Genomic DNA, 17,358 nt, shown 5'->3' with positions numbered 1-17,358 from the left:
CCTTTGCATCTGCTGGGCCCTTCTCCCCCTCTTGCCTCCTCTGCCCTTCCCACTCCTCCCTTCCCCCTTTCCTTTCTCCTCCCCATCCCCTCTAGTTCTCTACCTCTTCCCTCCCTCCTTTGGTTTTTTTGAGATAGGGTCCCATTCTGATGTCTCAGGTGGCATCAAACACACTGTGTAGCCCAGGCTGGACTTGAATTTGCAGCAACGCTCTTGCCAGAGTGCAGGGATCCCAGGCATGAGCCAGTAACCTTGCTATCTTGCCAGGATTTAGATTTTTCTTTTTTCCATCGGGTACCTGAATAATCTGGATTCCTTAGAGGGGCCTTCCCCAGCACCCCTCAGTAACACTCGGTAGCCCCAGAGTTCTAGGCTGCACCCCCATGCTATGGTTCCTGCTATGCTTTTCTTACAGGTACATACCTTTTATTTATCTGTTTGTCTATTTATTTATTTTGGTTTTTCAAGACAGAATTTCTCTGTGTAGCCCTGGCTGTCCTGGAACTCATTCTAGATCAGAACTCAAGAGATCTGCCTGCCTCTGCCTCTAAAGTGCTGGGATTTAGGGTGTGCACCACCAAGGCCGGATTATTTGTGTATATGTGGTGTGTGTGCTTGTGTGTAACTCAGGTGGCCAGGCTTGCTGGCAAATGCCTTTATCAGCCGAGCCATCTTGGTAGCCAGTCATCTACTTTAAGTTGAGGGTCCCAGACTTAGAACCTCACAGAGTGTGCTCGGTCTCCAGTGTCTTTCCCACTGAGACTCAGCAGTCTGGAGTCCCTGTCTCCTTGTGCAGCCTTCACCTGTCAGTCATCTCAGGGCTGGGGAGGAGGGCCCACACCTAAGTCCCAGGCCTGGCTTTGCCAGCGACCTCATTGACTTCCCTTTTCGCACACAGGAAATCCTAGTGTGCAGACCAAAGGACAGTAAGGGGGTTTCTGTGTTTCCATGGCTGTGGACAACCTTGGACACGCCTCTGATTGTTTCCTTGAGATAACAAGGAAGGACTGACTTGGGCACAGCCACCTCTCCCCCAGTTTACCTAATTAGACTCAAACCAGCTGCTCTGTCTGACAAACAGGGATTTAAAATACATTGAGAGAATGAATTGCATTTGCTTTTGCTGTCAGGACAGGATAGAACTTTTTATCATCTCAGTGATGTCTGCTCCTTCACTTTTTTTTTTTTTTTTTTTTTTTTTTTTTTTTTTTTTTTTGGTTTTTCGAGACAGGGTTTCTCTGTAGCTTTGGAGCCTGTCCTGGAACTTGCTCTTGTAGACCAGGCTGGTCTCGAACTCACAGAGATCCGCCTGCCTCTGCCTCCCGAGTGCTGGGATTAAAGGCGTGCGCCACCGCCGCCCGGCTGCTCCTTCACTTTTAAGATGTTAAACTTTTCCTCTTAATTATTTATTATTATTTTTTTGTTTTTCTCTCTGTTGCTTTGGTTATCCTGGAGCTTGCTCTGTAGACTAGGAGGATCAAGAGTTCAAGGTCTCCTTGGCTACTCCACTGAGCTCAAGGCCAGACTGGGTTACAGGAAACCTAGTGTCAAGAATAAAAACAATAGCAAAATCCCCTAATGAACAAAATAAAAAACGACAGGGAACGTACATAGAACTCACAAGACATAGGAAAGGCTTTGGGGTCTACTTGAGTTGGGTGAGGAAAGTAACTCAGCTGGCAGGGTGCTTGCCCAGCATGAAGCCCTCAGTTACATCCTCAGCACCTTTACATAGCAAGTTCAAGGCCACCTTGGGGTATATGAGACCCTATTTCAAGACAAAACAAAAATTCCCTCCATCCTGCTCACATCCTCCCCCAAAAGAAGAAAAGGCGGTTGAAGCTCAAGCAGTAGTACACACACCTGGCTATCTTTGCCAGCTTGAATAGTGGCCTTCCTGACTTTGAAAGGCTGTTGAGCAGCTGGCCAGTGAATTCCGACAGTGCTGTGTGCCTGTGGTTTAAGTCTGCATAGACTCTTAAAGAAAATTCTGAGAGTCTTAAAGGGGCTTCAGAGCATCGGGCAGCTCCTCTGCTTTTCGAAGAGCATTAGAACTGTCCACATGGGTGTGCAGTGAGACACACTCTGCTCCACCGGACATGCAGCCTTGTTCTGTTGGAATTGCATTCATTTGTCTGTGTGTATGGGGGATAGAGGGGTGAGCATGCAGGAGTTGATTCTATTCCACTGCCTGAGTCCCAGGGATGAATCTGAGGTCCCTCAAGTTTTTTGGCCAGCACCTTTACTCCCTAAGCCATCTCATTAGTCCCTGGTATGTGGTCTTTAATTTCCTTTATGGAGAGCCCTCAGGGTTCCTGGCAAGTGGTGTAGCCTGGCCCTGGGCAGACCCTGGCCACTGGACCACTAGGGTTTTCATTCCTGGGGGACCCAATGTGATTGGCATTGCAGATTGGCCCGCCTCTTGGTAACTGTTGACTGATGAAACTGAGCCGAACATCCTAAACGCCAGTCTGAGTTTATGGTCGTGACACTTCCACTCATCCTCCTGAGTGACAGGACGCTCCTGACGACTTTTCTTTACTTCTGCCAGAAAATACTGGGGCGGGGAGGGGGGGCGGGAGGGGGGATTGCTTCGACCACAAACGACTTCCTTTCAAAGTCTCAGGAGAGCAGAGATCTGGGCGGGGCCTGCAGCTCAGTGGTACAGTGCTTGCCTGGCCTGCCTGGCTTGCTTAGTTATACAGAAACTGAGCTTGGTGGGGGATGCCTGCCACCTCAGCTCCAGGGGGGCAGCCGCAGGAGGATCACAAGTTCAAGGCCATCCTGGGCTACTTAAGGGAGCTTGAGGCCAGCCTGGAATACAAGAATGGCAAGGGGGAGGGGAGGAGGGAGGGAGGGAGGGAGGGAGGGAGAAGAGAGAAGAGGAGAGAGGACAGAAGAGATGGGGGCGGGGGACCAAGGAGAGACAGGGTTGCAGACACCTGATCCAGGCGGACAACTCAGATTCTCTTGGGAATTTGAAACCTGAACGTGAAGACGGGGCCTAGCGGCCAGCGCAGCAGCAGCAGCATCCAAGCCACGGTGTCGTAGAAAGGTCCGGGCTGCCCTGCTTTCTGCCTGTCTGCCGCACTAGCGCTTCCTTCCGTCCTCTATGCCACCTCAGTGTCCTTCCAATAAGTTGCACTTGATCTTGGTGGGCAGAGTCGCTTTCCAGCCCTGAAAATGAAAACACCAAGCCACAAACAAAGCGCGCCTGGGAGGCGTGGTGTGGAGGGAGAAGGAACTTCGGGTTTGTGGCTTGGTTTTAACTCTTTTCATACCCGGAGTAGTGTTTGCCATGGCTTGCTGGCTCCAGGCTCGCGAGTGCAGATATTGCCAGAAGCATCCATCTCAGGGGCGCACTCCCTTTCCTCTCCCTTCCTCTTTGACTACTCCTTGCTCTTTCTGACAGGAGCTCATGTAGCCCAGGCTGGGACTGACTATTTAGCCAAAGATGACTTTGATTCCGATTCCTGATCCTCCTGCCTGCACCTCCCATGCACTGGGATTCCAGGCAAGACCCACTTTGTTTTGTTTTGTTTTTCAAGACAGGGTTTCTCTGTATCTTTGGAACCTTGCCTGGAATTCGCTCTGTAGACCAGGCTGGCCTCTGCCTCCTGAGTGCCCCGCTAGGATTTGTTGTTGTTGTTGTTGTTGTTTTATTTTGGTTTGGTTTTTGGTTTTTCGAGACAGGTTTTCTCTGTGTAGCCTTGGCTGTCCTGGAACTTGCTCTGTAGACCAGGCTGCCCTCTAACTCACAGAGATTCACCTGCCTCTGTCTTCCAAGTGCTGGGATTAAAGACTTGTGCCAACACCGCCTGGCTTTTTGTTTTGTTTTGTTTTGTTTTAAATACAAGGTCTCATAGAGGCCTAGCTAACTCAGAATTCTACTAACTAAGGCTGGCCTTGAACTCTTTGTTCCTCCCACTTCCAACTGCTGAATACTGGGGTTACCAGGGTACACCTCCGTGGCAGGTATCAAAGAAGTTTTGAATTGCTGTTTTCAGCTGCGTGCTATATACAGTTAGAAAATCTCCACCATGAGTCTTAATTTCTTCAGCTTTAACATGGGCATGACCCACCCAGGAAGTGGATTTGTTTTAGTTGTCCTTTGGTGGTTTTTTATTTGGCTTTTGGTTTAATTTTTGGCTGTGCTAGGGATGGAATTCATGCTCTTGCCAGTATTAATCCAGGTCTCACTGTATTCTAGGTTGACCTACAGATTCACTATGTTGCCCATGGCTGGCCTGAAACACGTTGTCAGTCTTCCTGCCCCAGCCTCTGGAGCATTGGGATAGCAAGCATGAGCCACCAGGCTGGCCTCAAACTCACAGAGATCCACCTGCCTCTGCCTCCTACATGCTAGGATTAAAGGCGTGCGCCACCACTGCCCAGCTCTTTTTTTTTTCTTTTTTGATTGTTATGTTTTAGCTTTTTGGGACAGGCTCAAATTCATAGACATCTACCTACCTCTGCCTCCTAAGTACAGGGATTACCACCATGGCAAATTAAGTAGTTAATCAATCAATTAGTTAATTAATGCATATTCATCCAGTGCTAGCACAGAACACGGCCTTATGCCCGCTAGACAAGTCCTCTACCACTGAATATCCCCTCAGCCCTGTCAAATATTTATTAAGGGCTGGAGAGACGACTCAGTGTTTAAGAACTTGTTGAAGGCCAAACATGGTGGTGCACACCTTTAGCCCTAGCATTCGGGAGGCTGAGGCAAGGGAACCTCTAAGTTCAAGACCAGCCTGATCTATAGAGGAGTTCCAGGACAACCAGGGATACACAGAGAACCCCTGCTGTGGGACAATGGTCTTTTATCCTGTCACTTGTATTATTTTTAATAAAATACTGATTGGCCAGTAGCCAGGCAGGAAATATATGCAGGGCAACGGCAATCAGGCAGGAAGTAGAGGCGTGGCAATGAGAATTATGGGAAGAGGGAAGTTTCAGTCTGTAGTTGTGACCCAGACGCAGAGGAAGCAAGATGTGACTGCCTCACGGAATAAGGTACCCAGCCATGTGGCTAACACAGACAAGAATTATGGGCCGATATAAGTTACAAGAAGAATTAATTAATAAGAAGCCTGAGCTACTGGCCCAGTCAGTTTATGATTAATGTAGACCTCTGTGTGATTTCTTTGGGACTTAATGGCTGCGGGAACCTGGCAGAACAGAAACCCCTGTCTCAAAAAACAAAGCAAACAAACAGAAAACAAGACAAAGAGAGAAGACTTGTTGGTCTTCTTCTAGAGGCCCCGGTTCATTCTCAGCCACCCACATGGCTGCTCATAAGTCTTTAACTCCAGTCCCAAGGGACCTCTTCTGGGAGCACACATACAGGCCAGCAAAAAACATACACAGTGAAAAAAAGTTTGGCTCGGGTAGTAGTGGCACAGGCCTTTAATCTCAGCACTTGGGAGGCAAAGGAGGCAGATCTCTTGAATTTGAGGCCAACCTGGTCTACAAGCGAGTTCCAGGACAGACAAGGCTACATAGAGAAACCCTGTCTCCAAAACAAAACAAAACAAAAAAAAAAAAAATGGTTTTTGTCAGTTTCATGTATCCCAAACTGACCGGGAAATCTGTAACCCAGGGTGACCTTGAGTTTCTGATCTTCCTGCCTCTTAACTCCTCAGCAGCGCTGGGAGTGTGGGTCTGAGGATGAACCCAGGCTTCTAACTAGCTGCATACCCAGCCCTAAGGGTCTTTTCTACTCACACAGTAAGGGGAAAATGCCCAGCCCATGCCAGGGTTTCTCTAGGGTAGATTTTTCCAAACCCTGTCATGCCAGTCCCTCCTCACGTTCCTGCTCTTGCCATTTCTCTTCCCTTTTCTAAGTGTCTAAGGTCCCACTTAGAAAACAGCAGCCATGAAATGGCTAGAAAAATGTGGAACATTCCTGAGCGTGAGTTCACTCCCCTCAGGCTCTGCAGGCTTACCTTCCTGCCTTCCAGATAAGGAGATCAAAGTTCCCCCAGAGCTGATTCCCCAGGTTGGTTTACGTGAGGAGAGGATCCGGAGGGAGGAAGAGAAACCCACTGAGAGGATAGGATAGGCAGCTCAGCTCCGGGAGGCTGAGGTCTCCATCCCTGCTTGCAGCCAAGGCTCTGCACTAGCACAGAAGTTCATTCTCATCTTCTGCAGGGTCAGATGCAAGTCCCAGATCAGTCCCGGCCTCCATCTAAATCCTACAGTGTCCACACTGAAGGATCCACGCGGTCAGAGCTCCATTGTGTGAATTGGAGAAGGAGAGACTGTGCTACTACACTGGGCCTTCCAGGCATTATTTGAGCTGTTTTTTTTTTTTTTTCTTAATTTATCTTTTTGTAGTTAGATGCTGCTGTGGCCTCAAGGTGTTAGGTAAGTGTGGCACCACTAAGCAGAGTGCCCACCGCCCACCATGTGTGTGTTTGCTCCTTTGTTCAACTTTGTGCTGTTTTTGAGGCAGTGTCTCTCTATGTAGACCAGACTGACCTGACTCACAGAGATGTCTCCCAGACTGGGGTTAAAGGCATTCACCACCACGTTTATTTGTTCACTTTTGAGACAGGATCTCCACAAACCAAGCTGGCCTCTGACTTGCTATATAGCTGAGGACATCCTGCTTCTACCCCAAGTGCTGGGATTACAGGCATGGCCAACACAATTAGGACTTCTTTGGCTAATCCTAGCACTCAGGAGGCAAAGGCAGGCGGACCTCTGTGAGTTCGAGGCCAGCTGGGTCTACAGAGTGAGTTCCAGGACAGGCTCCAAAGCTACACAGAGAAATCCTGTCTCAAAAAAAAAAAAAAAAAAAGTGAGATCACTTTGAGCTGTTATGAAATGGCTGGGATTGAACCTGGGGCCTTCCTTCCAGTGTCTAGTGTGTGTCTGCCATTGAGGTACATTCATGGTCCTTTTTATTTTCCCTTGATCAAGGTCATACATACTAGGTTTCTCAGGATATCTTAGAAATCCTATCCTTCTGCCCCGGCCCCAGAGTGCTGGGCTCACAAATGTGCACTACCATACCTGACTTGAGATTTTGCTGTTGTTTTCGGAAGCAGGATCTTACCCTGTTGCCTCCATCTCTGAGTACTGGGATTACAGGTGTGCACAGCACCATGCCCATCTTTGAAGGTGACTTCTGTGGATGTGTGATTGTTGTTTGGAACAGATTCTCACTCAGTAGTCCCTGCCCGCAACTCGTTATGTTGACCATTCTTGCCTTGACCTTTCTGCCATCCTCCTGCCTCCACCTCCTGAATGCTAGGTTTACAGATGTGTCCCTCCAGGCCTGGATTACACAGGTGATTTTTGATGACACCTCCCATGGGGAGAAAGCACGGGCTCACACTGAACAAGGAGACAAAGGTGGAGTTTGGTGTTAATGTGTGAAGGGAGTGTGAGGTGGGCTCACCACACGAGGAGGCTGGAGGCTTGGCTGGCTCAGTGGGGGGTCTCCTCCTGTCTTTAGGCCAACAAACTGGAGCCCTACAGGACACACAGTCTCTTTCTGAACACTGGGGTGAGAGCGGCTTACGTCCAAAGTTTCAGCAAGGGATTTGGGAATCTGAGAAACTGCAGCTTTGTTACAGAGAGCCTGGTCCTATGGCCTGTTTCTGTAGACGAGAGATGGTCTTAGAAAAAGAAAGTGGAGCTGACAGTTTGACAGGATGTCCTCGCTAACCACAACTGTACAGAATTATCACTTGACTACCATCCTTTCAGGACCCTTTGAAGGGCCTTCTACCACACCAGTACAAGGTCTTGTTGGTTCTAACCTGTAATCTCAGCACTTGGGAGGCAAAGGCAGGTGGATTGCTCAGAGTTCACGGCCAGTTTGAGCTACATAACGTGTTCCAGGCCAGCCAGTGCTACAGAGGGAGACCTTCTCAAAAACAAACAGCCAGGTATGGAGTCTCCTGTCTGTAATCCCTGCACTCAGGGGCTTGGGACGGTGTGGCCCAGAGTTCAAGGTAGCCCAACCTATGTCTGCTATCTTAGCACCTGGGAGGATGGGGGGGGGGGCCAGGAGTTGAAGGCCATTCTCAGAAAAACAGCAAGTTGGAAGCTAGCTTGGGCTGCAATAGATCCTCCCTCAAACACAAAATAACAGAATCAGGTAAGATGGGCGGTCAGGTGAAGATGCTTGTCGTGCAGGCCTGAGGACCTGAGTTCGAATCTCTCTAGTGCCTCTATAAAATGTCAGGAGTGGTACTGGACTGCTTTTATCCCGGCAGCCCTGCTTGAGAAGAGAACAGAGACAGGAAGCTTCCCGAGAAGCTCACGGGCCAGCTGGCCAGGAGGACAAGACACAGTGGCGAAACAAGAAAGACTCTGTCTTGACAAGGCAGAGAACTGACCCCCCAAAGGCTGTCCTCTGACCTTTACACGCATACCAATGCGTATGCGCACACATCACACCCAGACGGTGGCTTTTCATGTAAGGTGACCAGGCCTCTCTACAGGGACATTTTCTCCATTTTAGATCCATTTCCCACATTTTTTTTTTTTGTTTGTTTGTTTTTGAGACAAGGTCTTTCTATGCTGCCCTGACTCATTTCTCACATTCTTAACCACACTGGAGATTTTTCTCTGCTGGGTTGGCAGGTTAAAACAGACAAACAAACCAATCACAGGTCATGATATGACTTCTCACTTGATTCGTGGAAGGGTAAGCAGAAATTACACATACTTAGCCATCTGTATTGAGAATGCAACAAATGGCCTTGCCGCTGAGGATATTTGATTTATTTATATTCGTGTGTGCACTTCTGGATGGCACACTGAGTGTGGAGGTCAGACGGCAGCCTGTAGACGTTGGTTCTCTTCTAGCACATGGGGTCCAGGGATCCACCTTGGGTCATCAGGCTGTGACAAACATCTTTGCTTGCAAAGCCATTTTGCTGACTCCTAATCCATTATTTTAATTTTTTTTTATTGTTGGTTTTGTCTTGTTGAGGAACTGCAAAGGCCTGCCCTGTATTCAACCCTAGAACCACTATACTAAGAACAAAGCTCCACGCTAACCTTCCATTGTATTGCTGCCTGGCTCTCTCTTTCTCTTTTTGTTCTGTGATTAGCATGAATGTGGCCCAGGCTGCCTGGAATTTGTTATGTAGTTGAGATTACAGATGTGCACCTCCACACCTGCAAGATTTTCTTTGTAGGGATTTTTGTGATTATTGTTTTAAAGATTTATTTCTGGAACTGAAGTGGTGTGTGAGCATGTGCTGAAGTTTTTCTCCAGGACAGAATGTCTGAGTGCTTAGAGAGCCCTGGGCTCCTGAGACGCTCTCCAGAGTGTGGAGACAGCTGTTCCTCCAGAGGGCCAGGGTGGGGCTTGGCATGGTGCAGACCTCTGCCTTTCCTCCGCGCACTGGGGAGGCAGAAGCAGGCAGATTTCATGGGTATGTGGTGTGGTTTGTGAGTCTCTGTATGTATGTGGTATGTGAGCTCTTCTCTGTGTGTATATGTGGTGTATGTGTATGTTTGTGTGGTATATAAGTGTGTGTGTGTCGAGTGTAACTGTGTGGTATATAAATCTATGTATGTATGTGGTATCTGTATGTGGCATGTAAGTCTGTGGTATGTATGTCTGTATGTGTGTGTATGGTGTGTGTGTATGTGGTATATAAAAGTCTCGCCTGGCGGTGGTGGCGCACGCCTTTAATTCCAACACTTGGAGATAGAGGCAGATGGATCTCTGTGAGTTCCAGGCCAGGCTGGTCTACAAATGGAGTTACAGAACAGCCAGGGGTCCACAGAGAAACCCTAACACACCCCCACCTTCCTTACCTCCGACCCCCCCAACCCCCACTCTCCACTCCCTATCCCAACCCCCGCCCAAAACAACAACAACAACACTAAAGGTTCATTATACAGTTTCACTTTTCTTTCCTTTCTTTCTTCCTTTTTTTTTTCAGTTTATAGAAAATATGAAACACTTCACAGATTCTCTTGAGCAGACACCATGTTCACCTCTGTGTGGGTCAAGCTTTAGAACATGTGCTGCTAAGGCCACCATGCAATTGCATTTTTCTGTACGTTGCTGGGTGTGTCAACAGGTGACTTTTTAAAAAATAGCCTCAGGCTGGGGTGAGATTGGAGCTGAGCAAAACTCAGGTGAGGTTGTGAGGAGGGGCCAGGAGACAGAACCAGCCCAACAAGCACTGTACTTTAAAAAATATGTATATATCTATATATACATATATATGTACACACACACATATCAATAGTGCTGGGTTGTATTACCATATATTGATTTCTAGAGACAGGGTATCTCTGTGTATCTCTGGCTGTCCTGGCACTCACTTTGTAGACCGTGCTGGCCTTGAACTCACAGAGATTTGCCTGCCTCTGCCTCCTGAATGATAGGATTAAAGGCGCCAGTCATTATGCCAGTGAAAACATAAGTATTTTCTATGACACAAAGTTTTGGTTCGTGGCTCAAACTGGCTATGACTTCCTCCTCCCTCAGTTTCCAGAGTGCTGGGATTACAGGCACACACTACCACACCCAGCCGCAGAAGCACGTGATCACTGGGAACTCACATCTGAGGAAGGTCATGCTGAACACTTGGACGAACCCCAGCGTGGTAGCTGCTTGCCCATGTGGCTACTAAAGACTTGAAATGTCATCTGCATTAAGATGTAAAATACCAGGACCCGGGTTCAATTCCCAGCAGACACATGGCAGCTCACAATTGTCTGCAACTCCAGTTCCAGGGGACCTGACACTGTCACACAGACATACACGCAAGTAAAATACCAATGCACATTAAAAAAAATAGCTGGGCGGTGGTAGCGCACAGCATAGACTAGGCACGGTGGAACCCAGGCCTGTGACACCAGCACTGGGCAGGCAGAGGAGAGCAGACGTTCAAGGTGATGCTACATAGAGCGCTCATGGCCAGCCTGGGCTGCAGGTCTGTCCAAATAATAAAACAAACAGACAGGAAATTAGAGGACTGGGGGACAGCACAGAGCTGAAGGTGTTTGCCATCCAGCCTGAGGATGAGTTAAACCTGGGATTCATAGGTGGAAGGAGGGACCTGACGCCTCAGAAAGTTGTCCTCTGACCTCCCACGTGTGTGCTATGGTGCACGTGAGGCCCTTCCCCCTACATATACACACAAAGCTAAATGTAAACAGAAGTAAATGAATGTGAGAAACAAAGATGGCTTCTGTGACCTCCTTCAACCCCATACCAGTTATGATCAACCCCTAACTGATGTCCCTAACCCTGAGGACAAACTTTGTTGGGAGAGGGCACAGGCCCTCCACATTATTTTTTGAAATGGGGTCCCTTCACTGCAGCTTACGGCTGGCTAGACTGGCTGACCAGTGAACTCTAGGGAGACATCTGTCCCCCAGTTCCTGAGCACTGTAGTCACAGACAAGGTCTTTGTGCCTGCACGGCAAGGAATTCACAGACCGAACCATCCTCCCAGCCTCATACTATAAAACTCCTAAAAGAAAACAAACGTTCGCCATCTCGAATAAGGAAACGCTTTTGAAGATGTCGCGAGCAGCAGCAAGGTAAACCAAATTTAGACCTTTGCAGTTGGGTCTAGTTAGGCGTTCTTGTAAATCCAGCTTGGAGAAGGAAGGATCAGAGGACCAAGGCTATCTAGTGAGTCTGAGGCTAGTTTGAACAATACCCCAACAACATTCAGCAGCGTGAAGCAGGAGTGTTGTTAAGTCTGAGGCCAGCCTAGATTCTGGTAAAGGAATACATATATGGAGTAAGGGCCCCACGACCTGGATGTTGCGTAGCCAGACTGCATTTGGTTCTGAATCTGTGTATCACAAAAAGGCAAGGAGCCCTGGTTCCTTCCACAATGCGGCTAAACCTTGAAATTATACATTATACGACAGGGGTCAGACAACAACCACCAAGTACTTGTCTGCAAATACTGCAGGTGAGAAACGTCCAGTCGGCAAATACCTAGATACAGGAAGTAGAGTATTTGCAGAAACAGCAGGCTCAGGGCTGGAAGTCAGGGAAGCTGGGAAGGGGAAGAGGAGGGAGTGGATGGAAGTGGATGGAAACTTGTAAGAATTTTTTTTTTCTAGCTGAGTGGTGGTAGCCTTTAATCCCAGCACTGAGGAGGCACTCAAGAGGAGAGGCAGGCAGATCTCTGTGAGTTCGAGGCCAACCTTGTCTACAGAGTGAGTTCCAGGACAGGCGCCAAAGCAAAAAAAGAAGAGAGAACCTGTCTTGAAAAATATAAACAAACAAACAAATAAATAAGAACTTTTTTCAAAAGGGGAGATACGAATAAGTCTTCCTTGATTTCCCCAATGAGGTTTTGGGTTTCTGCCCAGAGCACGGGTGAGAGGGTTACAGGCAGGAGCAGGAACGGCGCTGAAGCAACCACACCGCGTACAGCATGGATGATGGCCTCCCCACCGCCGAAGATGGAACTCCTTTCTCTGACTCTTTCCAAGCCTGTCTACTCTAGCACCTTCTCAGCCCAGAGGAGTCTACCTACAATTTGGGCAGAACTGCATGCAAATGTCTGGGAGGAGTGACTGTCTTCAAGGTCTAAAAGACAGGCCCAGCTGATCGTTTCCAAACAGTCATAGCTGGTGTTCTGAAGATGGTGGTTACTCTGTTTGGAGGGCCGTGCTAGTTAATGAGAGTAAAGGGAACAAGAAAAGGAAGGTAGAGAGAGTGGAGGGGGAGTAGGGGTGGGATGGGGGATGCTTGCAGGGAGGCCACCTTGCCGGTGAGAATGTCTGCTGTAAGTTAGCAGAAATGACTTTCAGTTTTGAATACGCTAAAACCCTCTAAATAGTGCACTCTAAGGTGAGGGGTAAAACACAGTTCAGCTCCAAGGGATTCTGTATTCCTCCTGGCCTCAGGCACCCTGCCTCCCCATCCCACACAGAAGCACATACATTCATACAGATACATACACAATAAAATCAATTGATCAATCAGTCAATCAATCAGTCAATCAATCAATTAATCAATCAATCCTGGGGCTAAAGAGATGGCTTAGCAGTTCTGCTGTTCTTGCAGAAGATGCAAGTTCAAGTCTCAGGGCTCACTTTAATCAGTTCACAGCTGCCTTATCCAATGCCCTGTTGTTACATGTACACACACACACACACACACACACACACACACACACACGGCATAAATAGGCACAGTGGCACATGCCTTTAATACCAGAACTCAGAAGGCAGAAACATGATTCAAGTTTGAGGTCAATCTTGTGTCCATAGTGAATTTTAGGGCTACATAGTGAGACCCTGCCTTTGTCAAAAAAGAAAAGAAAGAAAGAAAAAAGAAAAGAAAAAGAAATTTAGGGTTGGAGAGGTGGCTCAGAGGTTAAGAGCACTGGCTGCTCTTCCAGAGGTTCTGAGTTCAATTCCCAGCAGCTACATGGTGGCTCACAACTATCTATGACGAGATCCAGTGCCATCTTCTTATATAATAAATAAATAAATAAATCTTTAAAAAAATTTGAAATAAATTAATAAAATGATGAATATGGGTGGTGGTACCAAATAAGGGGCAAATAAATAAAATGAATTTTATGGTGTATCAAGATCTCAATGTGATAAAAAGAAAAACCATAACTGTGTACTTGTGTATAAACTAAGTAGTTGGGGGCATCAGTCAGAGCAGCAGGGGGAGCTTTCCATATGTACTCAACATTCATGTGTTTCCTCTCTATCACCTCCCTTCCCAAAGGTAGGTGGTGGCACACACCTTTAGTCCCAGCACTCAGGAGGTGGAGGCAGGAGGATCTCTGTGAGTTTGAGACCAGTGTGGTCTACATGGTGAGTTCCAACAAAACCAGGGCTTTATAGGAAGACCTTGTTTAAAAATTACAAAAAAAGCATTTTAAAAATTATTTATTATTTATAGATTTTTATCTACTTTATCTTTTTAAAAACTTACATGTGTGGGGTATGGGTGCTTTGTTTAATGTCTCTAGCCCTTTCCACTTTATTCTTTTTGTTCCATTTTTCGAGACAGGGTTTCTCTGTGTAGTTTTGGAGCCTGTCCTGGAACTCACTCTATGTGGCCGCCACTGCCTGACTCCACCTTATTCTTTGAGACAAACTCTCTCCCTGAACCTGCTGTTTACTAAGTAGCTAGACTGGCTGGCCAGGAAACCCTGGAATTCCTCTGTCTTCATCCCCCAAACAGTGCTTTGGTTACAGGTGCACAGTGCCCCTTTGATGTGGGTTCTAAACTCTGGGCTTCATACTCGCATGACCAGCTCCACATCTCCAATGTTTGACAAGGGTTCTTTCTGTCCAGGCTGGCCTGGAACTCATGATGGTCATGCACCCCATCCTCTTACGTGTTGGAATGTGGGCTGGAATTACAGGCATGAGCCACCATGCCCGGCATGCCTTTTTTTCTTTTCTTTCTTTTCTTTTTTTTAAATTTTATCAAAAATTGGACAATAAAAGTTACTAAGGTGGTTCATGCTTGTGACCCCATCACTTGGGATGCTAAGACAGGAGGATCACTCATTGGTTTAAGGCCAGCCTTGGCTACATAGTAAGACCCTGTTTTTTTAAGTTACTAAAAACAAAAGAAGCCAATGTGTCTAAAGGTAGTTTTTCCAGCCTGAAGAGAGTCCAGTAGAGTGACTGAGCACAGCTTGGCTCTGTTTCTCTAGATCTCAACATCCAGTAACTGTGACCTGGGATGGGTTCCTTCTGGGCTGGAGGAGGGAGCTCAGTTTTCTCACCAATAAAATGGCATCAAAACTTCAGTTGGGTGAAGCACACATCTACAATCTCAGCACTTGGAAAGAACTGGACACAAGGTCCAAGAGGTCATCAGGGAGGCAAAGACCTCTCAGGACCCTCCCTGCGGGGACAGGGAACAGGAGAAGGAAAGGAGGGGCCTTGAATGAATCTTCTCCTGATAACCTGCTCTATCTAGCTTGTTGTCCCCTCTTCTTTGTCCCATCTACTGTCCTCTTGAAATGAGCAGGTATAACCAACAATATAAGAACAAATCTCCTCGGAATCATTTCCTTTCTTTTTCCTCTTCAACCAAGCACCCAGGAAGAGTTGCCCAAATGCCAAGCTGGCTGGGCATCATTGTGCCTACCTGCAATCCAGCGCTTAGGAGCTGGAGGTAATGGGTGCGGTGGCACATGACTTTAAACCCAGAGGCAGGGGCAGATGGATCTCTGTGAGTTTGAGGCCAACCTGAAACTAATGTAGGCCAACTACACTATTACATAGTGAGTTCCAGGACAGTCAGAGCTACAAATAGAGAGACCCTGTCTCAAAAAAAAGAAAAAGGAGGAGGAAGAAGAGGAGGAGGAGAAAGAAGGAGGAAGAGGAGGAGGAGGAGGAGGAAGAGGAGGAGGAACTGGAGGTATGGGAATCAGGAGATCAGGAGTTCAAGATCATTCTCAGCTACATAGTGGTTTGGAATCCACCTGGGACTGGGATACATAAGATTCTTTCTCAAAAACAAAACAAAACAGCCAAATACCAAGCTGAAGCTGGTCAATGCCAGCTCTCTCCCACTCTTCTCGCTGGTGTTGACAGAAAGAAGGCTTGTATGTCAGAAGGCGGCCCAGTGTCAGGAGACACAGCAGAGATGGGGGCCACAAAGGCAGCATTATATTCCAAGGCAGCCAGAGAATGGTGGATATTATCTCACCCTGTCTTCCAACGTGGAAGACTGAACCCTAGAAGGCCTGAGCGACTTGGCCAAGGTCTTTGTAAGCAGCTGCCAGAGCCACTGGACCTGGGATCCCTCAGCAGAGCCAGGAGCCCCGGCAGAGTCCCTAGCAGAGCCAGAGGTTCTTGCAGATCTGGAAGCTCAGAGTCAGGGGCCTTAGAAGCCCAGGCAGAGGTGGACAAAGCACCCAGCCAGGGATGCCACAACCCTGTGCAAGGATGCCCAGCAGGGTGACAGGAGAACAACACGGAGGACTGGAGGGACCCACAGCGACTGTCACTTGGACAGCAAGCTGGAAAGGAACAACCATAAAGAAGTTGGGGGATCTTTTCTTCTTAGCCCAGGCTGGACTCCATGGATTTTCTCTTGCATGGGTAGGGATGGGATTTACTTTAAGTAAGGGAAGGATATAATCAGATTTCAGTGTTTGGAAATATGGGCTAGGGTTGTAACTCAGTTGGTAGAGTGCTTGTCTAACACATAGGAAGCCCTAGGTTCCCTTCCCCGGCCCACAGAAAACCACAGGTGGTGGTGAGCATCTGCAATCCCAGCACAAGGAGGTGGAAAATGGAGGGTCAGAAGATCTAGGTTATCCTGCACATCAAGTTTGAGGCCAGCCTGGGCTACATGAGACCCTGTCCCGCTAAACAAACAAATGATTTTTCGAAAGTCCCTTTAGTGGTAGGCAAAGTGAGCAGAAGACGCGATGTGGAAGCCGTTTTCTGCGACAGCCTGTTCCTCTGTCTGCCATCTTGTTGTCTTGCTCGTGGGAGATGCAAGCACAAAGACGACACCAGACAGACGACAGGGTGTGGGGTGGCGCTCCAGAGAGAGCCGAGAGCAGGGGTGAAGCTGCTTCAACTCAGCTATCAGCACATAGTGCTGGGGGAGGGGTAAGGGGGAGTGGTGACAGAGAGTCAGTGGCTGCTCTAGGGATGGCCTGAGGGTGGTGACTCACTGTCCAAACTGGGGATGACAAAGCTCGTCCATGTGGCAGGAACAGTCAGGGGTGAATGTGCAGAGGAACAGGCCAAGTGAGAGAGGGGATTGTGGTCTGGCGGAAGATGGCCCTCGGGTCCATGGTACAGCTTCTACAACAGCTGTCTGTCAACCTTTGCGGGCTCCTCTGCCGAGCGAGCAGCTGTGGCCTAACAGCTGACAGCAGGAGTAAGAAACAGTGCGGGCTGCAAAGATGACTCAGCAGTGAAGAGCACGGGCTGTTCCTGCGGGGGACCTGAGTGTGATCACCAGCACCCACATCCGGCAACTCGCAACTGCCTGTAACTCCAGCTGCAGGGATCTAATGCCCATCTGATCTCCCCTCTTCCCCCTACCCACAAACACGCATACACACACGCATACACACACACACACACGCATACACACACACACACACACACACACAAATTGAGATTTTCAAAAAATGGTTAAAAACAAAAACAAAAGCACACGGGTGGCACACATCTTTATTCCCAGCATTTGGAAGGCAGAGACAGGTGGATATCTGCTAGTTCCAGGTCAGTAGGGTCTACAGAGCTAGTTCCAGGACAGACAAGGCTACACATAGAAACCCTGGTTCAAACTCCCATCAAAAGAAAAGGTAAGCCGGGCGGTGGTAGCACATGCCTTTAATCCCAGCACGTGGGAGGCAGAGGCAGGCGGATCTCTGTGAGTTCGAGACCAGCCTG

The sequence above is a fragment of the Arvicola amphibius genome, chromosome 2 (genome assembly GCF_903992535.2).
Source record: "Arvicola amphibius chromosome 2, mArvAmp1.2, whole genome shotgun sequence".
NCBI lineage: Eukaryota > Metazoa > Chordata > Mammalia > Rodentia > Cricetidae > Arvicola > Arvicola amphibius.
This window is presented reverse-complemented; position numbering follows the sequence as displayed.